Here is a 13,063-nt window from a genome sequence, read left to right as displayed (position 1 = left end):
ATTAAGATGTTTGTATACTAATGCGAGGAGCCTAGGTAACAAAATGGAGGAACTAGATCTACCGGTGCAGGAAGTGAAACCAGATATTATCGGGATAACAGAAACATGGTGGAATAGTAATAATGACTGGAGTATGGGTATTGAAGGGTATGTGCTGTTTAGGAAAGACAGAAATAAAGGCAAAGGTGGTGGAGTAGCATTGTATATCAATGATGACGTAGACTGTAAAGAAATAAGAAGTGATGGAATGGATAAGACAGAGTCTGTCTGGGCAAAATTCACACTGAGGAAGAAAGCTACTAGAGCCTCCCCTGGGATAATGCTTGGGGAGTGCTATAGACCGCCGGGATCCAGTCTGGATATGGATAGAGAACTCTTTAATGTTTTTAATGAAGTAAATACTAATGGGAATTGTGTGATCATGGGAGATTTTAACTTCCCAGATATAGACTGGAGGAGAAGTGCTCAGATTTTCCTGGATACGATAGCTGATGGATTCCTTCACCAAGTAGTTGCTGAACCAACAAGAGGGGATGCCATTTTAGATTTGGTTTTGGTGAGCAGTGAGGACCTCATAGAAGAACAACAACCTTGGTTCGAGCGATCATGAGCTAATTCAGTTCAAACTGAATGGAAGGATAAAGAAAAATAGATTTGTGACTAGGGTTTTTGATTTCAAAAGAGCTAACTTAAAAAAATTAAGGAAATTAGTTATGGAAGTGGATTGGACTGAAGAACTTGTGGATCTAAAGGCAGAGGAGGCCTGGAATTACTTCAAGTCAAAGATACAGAAACAATCAGAAGCCTGCATCCCAAGAAAGGGGAAAAAATTCATAGGCAGGAGTTGTAGACCAAAATGGACAAGCAAGCATCTCAGAGAGGTGATTAAGAAAAAGCAGAAAGCCTACAAGGAGTGGAAGATGGGAGGGATTAGCAAGGAAAGCCACCTTACTGAGGTCAAAACACGTAGGGATAAAGTGACAAAGGCCAAAAGCCCTGTAGATTTGGACCTTGCAAAGGGAATTAAAACCAATACTAAAAGGTTCTATAGCCATATAAATAAGAAGAAAACAAAGAAAGAAGAAGTGGGACTGCTAAACATTGAGGATGGAGTGGAGGTTAAGGATAATCTAGGCATGGCCCAATATCAAAACAAATCCTTTGCCTCAGTCTTTAATGAGGCTAATGAGGAGCTTATGGCTAATGGTAGGATGACAAATGGGGATGAGGATATGGAAGTAGATATTACCACATCCAAGGTAGAAGCCAAACTCCAACAGCTTAATGGGACTAAATCAGGGGGACTGGATAATCTTCATCCAAGAATATTAAAGGAACTGGCACATGAAATTGCAAGCCCATTAGCAAGAATTTTTAATGAATCTGTAAACTCAGGGGTTGTACCGTATGACTGGAGAATTGCAAACATAGTTCCTATTTTTAAAAAAGGAAAAAAAAGTGATCTGGGTAACTACAGGCCTGTTCGTTTCACATCTGTAGAAAGCAAGGTCTTGGAAAAATTTTGAAGGAGAAAATAGTTAAGGGACATTGAGGTCAATGGTAATTGGGACAAAATACAACATGGCTCTACAAAAGGTACACTGTGTCAAATCAACCTGATCTCCTTCTTTGAGAAGGTAACAGTTTTTTTAGACAAAGGAAATGCAGTGGATCTAATTTACCTCAATTTCAGTAGGCATTTGATACAGTTCCACATGGGGAATTATTAGCTAAATTGGAAAAGATGGGGATCAATATGAAAATTGAAAGGTGGATAAGGAACTGGTTAAAGGGGAGACTACAATAGGACACACTGAAAGGTGAACCGTCAGGCTGGAAGGAGGTTACTAGTGGAGTTCCTCAGGGATCGGTTTTGGGACCAATCTTATTTCATCTTTTTATTACTGACCTTGGCACAAAAAGCGGGAATATGCTAATAAAGTTTGCGGATGACAACAAGCTGGGAGGTATTGCCAATACAGGGAAGGACCGGGATATCATACAGGAAGATCTGGATGACCTTGTAAACTGGAGTAATAGTAATAGGATAAAATTTAATAGTGAAAAGTGCAACATCATACATTTAGGGATTAATAACAAGAATTTTAGTTATAAACTGGGGACGCATCACTTGGAAGTAACAGAGGAGGAGAAGGACCTCGGAATATTGGTTGATCACAGGATGACTATGAGCCGCCAATGTGATGTGGCCGTGAAAAAAGCTAATGCGGTCTTGGAATGCATCAGGCGAGGTATTTCCAGTAGAGATAAGGAGGTGTTAGTACCGTTATATAAGGCACTGGTGAGACCTCATCTGGAATATTGTGTGCAGTTCTGGTCTCCCATGTTTAAGAAGGATGAATTCAAACTGGAACAAGTACAGAGAAGGGCTACCAAGATGATCCGAGGAATGGAAAACCTGTCTTATGAAAGGAGACTCAAAGAGCTTGGCTTGTTTAGCCTAACCAAAAGAAGGTTGAGGGGAGATAGGTTTGCTCTCTATAAATATATCAGAGGGATAAATACTACAGAGGGAGAAGAATTATTTAAGCTCAGTACCAATGTGGACACAAGAACAAATGGATATAAACTGGCCATCAGGAAGTTTAAATCTGAAAATAGACAAAGATTTCTAATCATCAGAGGAGTGAAGTTCTGGAACAGCCTTCCAAGGGAAGCAGTGGGGGCAAAAGACATATCTGGCTTCAAGACTAAGCTCGATAAGTTTATGGAGGAGATGATATGATGGGATAGCCTAATTTTGGTAATTAACTGATCTTCAACTGTTAGTGGTAGATATGCCCAATGGCCTGTGATGGTATGTTTGATGGGGTGGTATCTCGGTTACTACAGAGAATTCTTTCCTGGATGTCTGGCTGGTGAGTCTTGCCCACATGCTCAAGGATTAGCTGATCGCCATATTTGGGGTCGGGAAGGAATTTCCCCCCAGGGCAGATTGGCAGAGGCCCTGAGGGGTTTTTGCCTTCCTCTGCAGCGTGGGAATGGGTCACTTGCTGGAGGATTCTCTGCACCGTGAAGACCACGATTTGAGGACTTCAGTAGCTCAGACATAAATTAGGGGTTTGTTACAGGAGTGGATGGGTGAGATTCCATGGCCTGCATTGTGCAGGAGGTCAGAGTAGACAATCATAATGGTCCCTTCTGACCTTAAAGTCTATGATTCTATGAAATTAAAAATGTCAGGCCTAAGAATGGTCTATGCAGGACTGTACTATTTTTGAATAATTCCATCGTCCGCAGAACTTTGGGAATAAGCTAGGCATGCTTGTGTGTGCAGTGAGTTATCTGTGCTTTGCAAGCATGGACTGTGGAAGGCTTTCTCCAATGTGAGTCACTGATCGCTGATTGAGCAGCAGTTTTCTAAAAAGCAGTGCCTTCTGGGGGGAAATGATTAGAAATGTATTTACTGAAATGTGGCTTTTAAACAAAACTATTAAGGTAGTAAAAAGCATATAAGGACATGAGAAACTTCTGCAAATGTAGCCAATCAACCAACAAAACTAGATAGGAATGCCAGCAGCTAATGAGATCAAAACCCAACATGCCTTATAGCAAGGCCTAAATTCAACTGTTCTCTTCCACTACAGTGCTGTTATTTTCAAAAAATGTAGCCCAACAATGAAATATAAAGCAGGAATGCAATTTGCTGGGGAAGAATTGTACCTAATTTGTGAAATGGCTCCTGTATCAATGATACAAAGGCAACATATGAACACAATATTATGGTTTTTGTTCACCACACAATAGACCGAACACCAGCATCTGTTATGCTTCAGAAACACCTTTCTAACGCTAAGCTAATGGCCCCAGGGAGTTAGGAATTAGGTGAATTGGTCCCAGAATACCACCCTGTTTTAACAAAATGTCAGGACAAATGGCTACATATGTTCCTGTACTAGGGTCTAGAAATCCCATACTGAGCATAGATAGAGGGGGAAGGAGAGCTTCTCCTGTTTACAAGCAAACAGCTTGATCACACCCCCGTGCAGCTGTCAGAGCTGCCAATCATGGAGGCAGGCACCCACAGCTGGAGCCAATAGAGAAAACAAGACCTGCTATAAAGGGGAGAGTCCAGTGCAGGAGGAGACAGAAAGACATGGGACAGTAAAGGGGTGACAGCTCTGTATGAGGCTGCTTCCAAGAAAACAGACAGGAGCCCAAAGCAGACTGCCAGCCCTAAAATGGAAGTGCTGCTAGATGTATTTAGAGGTCAGGGTCCACGAACTGCCCTGACAGAACAAACTCAGTCAGGAGAAGCAGAGACCCCTTGAAAGATCTACAGTGATTGCCTATGCCCCTCTGAGAGGCAGGGATTACTGCAGTGCAGCACACACCAGTCAGCCCCTCTCCCCTTGGTTGCAGTTAACCATTCATGCAGAAATGGGAAACCAAAAAAACCGAAACTGAACAGAACAAAACTTCCCTCCTTTTCCCCCCGCCTATATATACACACAAGAGAACTATGGAGGTGAATCAGCGACGGCAATGGCTCACTGACTCACAAACACAACAACAAGCGAGACAACAACAGCTGTTTGAACAAATGGAAGCTCATCAGTAACAGCTGTTGCAAAGGGTGGTAGATCTAGTGCTGGCTGCTACCCCTCAGAATTCGTATCCTACAGGGTCTGCATCCCCCACAACTCAGGTAACCACTCCGACCCTGCTGCTCCCCAAGATGATGACAGACGATGACCAGAATCATTCCTGGTAACCTTTGAGAAGGTAGCCATGGCTTCCCACTGGCCTCCATCCCAGCCAGAAATCCAGCTCGTCCCACTCCTCATCAGGAAAGCCCAGGCAGCATTCTGGAGGCTTGATGACATGGTGGCCCAGGACTACAAGCAAGTCAAGGCAGCCATATTGGACAGGTTAGACGTAGATGAAGAGACCTAGCGCCAATGTTTTTGCCACAAGCGCTACCCCCGCCTCCAAGGCATGACTATGGACGATCGTCCAAAGACTTGAGGACTTCTGCTGGTGCTTGCTAAAGCCAGAGTCTTGGACCCAACCCCAGATAGGGGAACTCGTAGTTATGGAACAGTTCATACAGATTCCTCCATCTGCTGGCCGAGACTGGGTTTGTAGATCCCTACGGGTAATCCTAGTGGAGGCAATCTAATTCATGGAGGACTATATGGCTGCTCAAGCCATTTGGGGACCCTCATCGGAGGAAATAACTGCTCCAGACAAAGTGGAGAAGGAAATGGGCTGAGAATCCAAGAGTGGTGGCTCCTCTTGGGTAAAAACCAAGAAAACACAGATAGCTGACTAGTTGATGGACAGGATGGGGGCAGGCAAACACCTCAAGGTCCGTAGGTAAGACTTCCCTACAAGAGTAGGCCCACACCTTTAAGTGTTCCACCAGCGCCTTACCCCATGCCTTTACAGAAATGAGGGCCCAGTGAAACTCAAAGGTAGTAACCCAGCCACTAGAAAATAAGGAAGACACAATAACCTGTTACTCCTGTAAACAACAGAACACAGATTTCATGACTGTCCACACATGGAGTGTAACTTTGGACAGGTCTTGACTGGAGAGAATAGGGCCTGGAAGAAAAGCCCAGAGAAACTCACAATCCCAGTGAAAGTGGAGGGTCAAAAGACACTGGCCCTTGTGGACTCGGGCTATGATCACACATTTATCCAGGAATGGATAGCTGAAGCGGTAGGGACACTTGAGAAATGGGAAATCCCCATTAAATGTATCCATGGAGATATTTTACGGTATCCCAGCATGACAGTAAGACTGACTGTTGATGAGACTATGCATGGCTCCAGACCTCTCCACCCTGTGATATTAGGTCAAGACTGGTTGTATTTCCCAGAGCTCTTGCAGAGGCTTCCCTTAACACAGGAACCTGAGAAAGATACCCCAGAAGAGATGTTAGGGGTTTTGTTTTAACCTTTTAAGGGCACTGACCTTCTTACCTCATGGCCGAAGGAAAAAAAATCCTGGAAAGAGTAATGGATAGCAAGGAAAGAGTGGAGAGAGGTAAGAGAAACAATCCCTTCCATAGCATCAGAGAACACAGACACTGGAGCTGATGCCCGTGGGACAAGGGCCAGCCATGGGCCCAAACACAACACCCCCTCCACAACTAAACCTGGAGAAGCTAACCAGACTCATGGATTTCTGTGTGGAGCAAAGGAATGACAAGACTTTGAGACAAGCCTTTGAACAAGTAGTCATGATAGCTGATGAAGAGGTGGATGCCCTCCATTTTGCCCTTAAGGCAGACTTCTTGCTATATCTCATAGACCAAGACAAGCAGACACAAGAGATCAGAACAACTGCTACTACCTTGGGTATATCACTGAGAATTGCTGCATCTGGCATATGCAACCCAATGTGTGGGACATCTTGGGAAGGACAAGACACAGTCTAGGATCCTGGCCTGGGACTTTTGGCCAAGGGTCTTTAAGGAAGTCAAAAATTTCTGTGCATCATGTCCTGAATGCCAATTAACAGCCCCTAAGGAAATCCTACAGGCGCCACTAGTACTCCTCCCCTTGGTGGGGACTCCCTTTGAAAGAAAAGGAATTGACTTGATAGAGCCCCTAGAGAAGAGCATCTCTGGACATCATCATATACTTGTCACTGTAGATCATGCCACCAGATAGCTGCAAACCATGCCACTCTGCTCTACAAATGCCAAGACTATTGCTAATGAGCTGCTGAAGGTCTTCGTGGGGGTAGGAGTTCCCAAAGACAAATTTCACATCCTGACTGATGAAAGAAGTATGGAATTATTAAAGCATTACACACATCTGTGTACCAACCGCAGACAGACAGCCTTGTAGATTCAATCATACACATACAAGAAGATGCTCAACAAATTCATTTCCCAGGATCCTCAACATGGGACTAACAATTCCCAGCCTTCCTCTTCAACATTAGAAAAATGCCCCAAGCCTCAACACTGAGAGCTGAATTGTAAAGTTAAGTGACAGGTTGGCTGCTATGGGAACATACGCTAGAGAAAATTGGCGACAGAATCTTGTTGCTTCTTCCAAGCTCAGAAGTTAATGGCCAAGTGCCAAGGCTCTTGTGAGGTAATAAAGAATGCAGGGCCCTAGAAAGCTAGGGAAAATCTTTTCTTCATACCATATCCTGAGGAACTAGACTAAGTTAATGACTACCTAAAGAAAGCTCAGTACCCCTCCCAAAGAACCTAAACCATAAGCAAAAGGAACAGGTGCTCCAATGGTGACTGCTTTCCCACAGGTAGTCTCAGCTCTCCCCAGGGAGATGTTCCCGGCACAACACTGCATTAATACAAAATCCAGTACAGTAACACAGGAAGGGCTCTGACCAATTCCCAACAAATTAAGGGGGGCCATTGAGAAAGAGATCAGAATCATGTTTGAACTTGGGGTGATAGAAGAATCCCAGAATGACTAGAAGAGACCGATTTTTGCTGGTCCCAGAGGCAGATGGCTTGTTACGTTTTTGTATAACTTTCAGAAAAGTGAACACAGTTTCTAAATTTGATGCCTACCCCATGCCATGAGTGGATGAACTCTTATACCAACTGGGAGAAGCCCGCTTTGGATTTGACAGAGGTATTGGTAGATCCCCTTAGCGCCAGATTCCCAGGAGAAGGTGGCTTTTTCTGTGCTGCTTAACCTATTTCATTTTAGGCCACACCCCTTGGGTTACTTGGGGTGGTGACCACTTTTTAACATTTGATGGACCAATTACTCCAACTGCAGAGTCAATATGTGGTGGCATACTTGGACGACTTAGTTATCCATAGAAAGGATTGGGACTCTCATCTGGACAAAGTAGCCACCATTCTCCGATCACAGAGAAGCTGGGTTAGCGGCAAATCCTGCTAAATATACAATAGGAAAGGAAGAAGCCTGTTACCTGGAACACCGAGTCAGCGGAGGACAATTCCGCCCCTTGATGGCTAAAGATCATGCCTTACAGGCATACAAGACCTCCAGGACCAAAAGGCAAATGTTTGCCTTCCTAGGCTCATCTGGCTACTACCGCCGCCAGTTCATACCCTATTCAACCACCACAGCAGTCCTGCTAATTGACAGTGCTGCCCCAAGACAGATGCTATGGACACCAACTTGCAGAAGTGCCTTTCAAAAACTCAAGACCATGCTCTGCAGACACCCAGTGCCTTATAGCCTGAACTTTGAAAAAGAACTTGTACTACAAACAGGTGCATTGGAGGTAGAACTGGGGCGGTCTTTTCTCAAGATGAAAATGGAGACCACCACCCAATAGTATACATCAGCTGGAAACTCTTCCACTGTGAAAAATTATACTCTGTGATAGAAAAAGAGTGTTTGGCTGCCAGATGGGCAATAGAGAACTTGTGGTACTACATCCTAGGAAACGAGTTGGCACTAATTACTGATCATGCTCCCTTATACTGGCTAACTATGATGAAAGAGACAAAGCTGAGGATCATGAGATGGTACCTGTCACTACAACCATACTCCTTTGAGGTACAGCACCAGGCAGAAAGTTTCTATCGTAATGCCAATTCTCTGTCCAGGGAAGTAGCCTACATCAGCCAAGGCCAGGCCTTGGCCTTGCAGGGGCGGATATGTAATGGGGTCCACAAACCCCATACTGAGCATAGATAGACAGGGGAGGAGAGCCTCTCCTGTTTACAAGCAAACAGTTTGATCACACCCCCACGCAGCTGCCATAGCTGCCAATCATGGAGGCAGGCACCCACAGCTGCAACCAACAGAGAAAAGAAGGCCTGCTATAAAGGGGAGAGTAGAGAGGAGGAGGAGGCAGAAAGGCCTAGGACAGAAAGGGGTGACAGCCCTTCATCAGGCTGCTTCCAAGAAAACAGACAGGAGCCCGAAGCAGACTGCCAGCCCTAAAATTGAAGGACTGCTAGATGTAATTGGAGGTGAGGTTCCAGGAACTGCTATGACCAAGAGCAAACTAAGGAGGATCAGTCAGAAGAAGCAGAAACCCCTGGAAAGATTATACCATGAGACGGTGACAGTTCCCCAGAGGAGCAACCAGACATCACCTTAGATAGGTCAATAGTGAGCTCCAACTTATTTATTTTTGTATCCATTTGTTAAATAAAACAGCAACCATTAACTACAGTAAGGCACAGAACAAGTATTACTACTATTAGAAAAGGAATATGCAGCTCAGAAGTAATATTTTCTTTTATTAGGATGGGTTTTTATATTTTTTCTCCTACTCTTGTCCCTGAAAGCACCTACTACTGTACCATCTGTCACGTTGCTTCCACCTGGGAGGGCAGAGTGCCTATCTGCTGCTTCAATTGCAACTGCTGACAAAGGTGACTTTTCTTGATTGAACTGTGGGGGTTGTTTTTGCATGTGGACAGCCAATTCCATCCACTTAGAAGACTGCATACTTCACTGCAATTAAAAATGCTTGCTCAATTTGCACTGTACTTGAGTGAAAATGCAAATCCTGTCTGTAAATCATGTCTCAGGCTCATGGTCTCACAGCACAACATATGCCTGAGCAGGCAACTTCTACAGTATTAACCCTTTTCCCCCTCTCACGGAGACACCATCAATGCAAATAAAGAAATGCTTTGCCTTCTGCTTTTCTGACATAACCTGATATACTTTTGGGGCCATATTTTCAAAGCAGGGTGTGATAAGTGCACCAGCAAACATCACCCCATTTTGTGTGTGCCAAATCCAATGCTTGTGCAAATAGAGTAGATAGGTATGCTTGTGATCATGACGGGCTTTGGAAGCAGACTCTGGGAGAAGTGTTTTAAAAGGTGCACCGTCTATTGGCCCGGCTTTTAAAATTTGACCCACGGTTTATTTAGAATATGCCTAAAAACATTTTTCCTGAAAGAACATTTATTTGGGACCACATTACATCTTAAACAGATAAACAATGAAAAACATGTTAAAATTTAGACAAAGCATATGAACCGGCCCAAAAATGAAAAGGTGAGGTGTAAACATTGGGATAGATGATTTTGTTGCTTTGTTGTAAAAGGAAATTGTGGGGCTTTTTGAACCAGATACTAAGAAACATATCCTAATAAACACTGAAATATCGTATCAAGGGATGGTGTTATGGCACAGTCACTAGACTTGTCCAAGAGCAGACTAGATACAACAAAACTTAAGCATTTAAGGTTTGATCCATAAGGTGCTAAGCACTCTGGCCTGATCCAGCAAAAAGCATTTTAGCATTTGCTTAATTTTAAGCATGTGAGTAGCCCCATTGAATCCAGTGATATTGCTCGGGTACTTACAGTTAACATGTTTGAATGCTTTCTTGGATTAGGGCTAAAGGGCTCAGTATCTTGCTGGATTGAGTCCTAAGTGTGAAGTAAAAATCTGCATTATTAAAAGAGGCTGCAGTAGATGGCCTATGAGGATTTCCCCAGCCCAATGATCTATGGCTCTATGCATGTCCACTAGACTCTACATGCTTTTTCTTTTAATTTGCCATTTATTACTGAGAAATCTGGGGGGGAAATCCACTGATTATACAGAATTTAAAACTCTCAACTCTGCTATATGGACTCTGCTATTGTAAAACAAAAATGGGAGTACAAAGTGATGAACAAATCTATTCCTAGAATTGTGCTGAGGTCAACAATGGTGGTGCATGAACAAGGAAATGAACAAACAGAGCTATTTTAATTTCAAGCTCCATTTGAAACACAAGAAATGGAAAACAAAAATTAATGTTTGCCAAGGAGCTATGCACAAACACTACTGTGAGAGGCAAGTTTTTAAGAAAACATATCAATGGAGATTTTTTTAAAAAAAATAACATTATTAAAAGTAACGTTAGAAAGTATATGTAAGTGTTCCTTTCAAAGCTGTGTCCAAGCAAACATAGTTCTATATGTACCTTTAAAACATGAAGCTGAAAATAAAGCCATTTGGAGATGGAGAACATAGCACAAACAATTGTTTTATTCTTTATAAAAGAACAGTTATTTACCATAGTAACTGGGTTCTTTGAGACAATTTCCTGCGTGGATAATAACACCTGTAAAGCCTGCACAAGCTGGAAGCTTTAAAAAAAAGGGAGCAGGGCAGTTCAGAGGCAGGCAGTGAAAGGGAGCAGATGGCTGCCCTGAGTGGGAAGTACTGCCCAGGAGCTCACTGCGTAGATCCTGACAATACAGACCTGTGAAAACCCACAAAGGAGAGGCAGGTGACAGAGTGTGCAGGTAAGAGACTTGATTGGAGTAATCTACTCTGGGAAGCTGAAGGAGACTGGAGAAGGAAGTGGTCCAGGGGGACAGTGGCTTAGAACCTGAAGGTGTTGGGTACTGCTGCCCACCACTGGGCCCTGGACAGGAGCCCAGTGCAGAGGGAAGGCTGGGGCTCCCCTGTCCACTCCGAGAGGACAATACAACACCAAGAATCATAGAATATCAGGGTTGGAAGGGACCTCAGGAGGTCATCTAGTCCAATCCCCTGCTCAAAGCAGGACCAATCCCCAATTTTTGCCCCAGATTCCTAAATGGCCCCCTCAAGGATTGAACTCACAACCCTGGGTTTAGCAGGCCAATGCTCTAACCACTGAGCTATCCCTCCCCCCATCACTTAGGGTGAGGGGCCAGTTGGAAAAGACTGTTTATTCAGGGACCCAGCCCCAAAATCCCCTCTGCTAAAGAGGAGGACTGGAAACCCTGAGGGTGAAGGCACTGAAGGACAGGACTGTGCTTCAATAAGAACCAACCTGCCAACCCCCACCTGACCACTAGTTAGCACTGTTTGCAGTTGCGGACCTTCTACAAGATCTTTTCAACCATAAACCTCAACGTACTTTCAAATGATGTAAGTATTATCCCCATTTTACAGATGAGAAAAGTAGAGCCCCACTTTAAGTGAAGCCTGGGTCCTCAGAATTTACTGACAAACGTTGTCCACTGGGACCACATACACACCCTGCTTATGTCTTCATGCCCCATTTGCCCTCAATTGCTATTCACTGTGGATTTGTTGGGAGAGTCCAACAGAGTAGGGAAGGAGGGCAGGTGTGGATCATCCTGAAAAAACACAGTTACTAGGGCAATTAACTGTTCTGCCTTCTCAGAGCATGAACGAACAGTCCCCAAGCCCAAAGGAGGAGGGTCTGATGAGTCTTTGAATAAAGATGGCAAGACTGTTCTCCCAGACAGAGCATCTGAAGACGAGGCTAGACCCTATTAGTAATGCAGAGTGAAGGTATGGATGGAACACTAGGATACAGCTTACATATATCAAAATCTATTTGACAGGCAGTTGAGGCTGCCTTAGCTCCAGTGGATGGGCTCTGATACCTGCTGGTATCAGAATAACTACTAATCCATAGCAAAAGAGTATTCTAAAATAACAACTAGCTCTTCTATAGTGCTTTTCAGCAGTAGATCTCAAAGCACTTTACAAAGGGGTCAGTATCATTATCCCCATTTTATATATGGGGAAACTGAGGCACAGGGAAGTTAAGTAACTTGCCCAGGGACACCCAGCAGGCCAGTGATAGTCCATGGAATAGCACCCGGGTCTCCTGAGTCCCAGTCTAGTGCTTTATCCACAGTCTGATTCTTTTGGACAGTCTTCTGGATTGGGATTGATTGGCCCCCAGTGCCCCATTCACTTCAAGCTATCTAGCTGTTAGCTATGGAATGGCATAGTCCTGTTCAGATAGTAGTTCAGAGCTTTCTTAATACATAGAGGGTGTCACTTCGCCTCTCCTGGAAATGAATAGGGCTGTGGGATCAAAGAACACAGTATAGTCCTGTAACAGAGGATGAAAGACCAAATTTGTAAGCCGGGGGAGTTCTCATTGGTCTGAGGGAGAGACCAGATCATCTGAGGTGAAGCAAGTAGTTCAGAAGGAGTGCAATGAAAGACTGATGAAGAGCAGGTCCTTTTTGCCTTGCCCAGATAGAAAAACCACTTCCATCTCATACAGATTTCTGGTGGAAAGTTTCCTGTTTCCCAGCAGAATTTTCTGAACCCCCCTACAGAGCAATCACAGTCCAAGTTGCTCAGCCAGAAGTATCCAGAATGCCCAATTCAAAGACCTCAGAATCTGGCTGTACTA

At 44.0% G+C, this 13,063-nt stretch overlaps 1 protein-coding gene across 4 annotated transcripts in view; it reads right to left on the bottom strand.

Moving 5' to 3' along the window:
• Positions 1-13,063, bottom strand: part of CFAP61 (cilia and flagella associated protein 61) — a 209,177-nt gene that overhangs the window by 121,191 nt on the left and 74,923 nt on the right. The gene's annotated exons all lie outside the window — the stretch shown is intronic.

This window comes from Caretta caretta, chromosome 3 (assembly GCF_965140235.1).
Source record: "Caretta caretta isolate rCarCar2 chromosome 3, rCarCar1.hap1, whole genome shotgun sequence".
NCBI lineage: Eukaryota > Metazoa > Chordata > Testudines > Cheloniidae > Caretta > Caretta caretta.
This window is presented reverse-complemented; position numbering and strand designations above follow the sequence as displayed.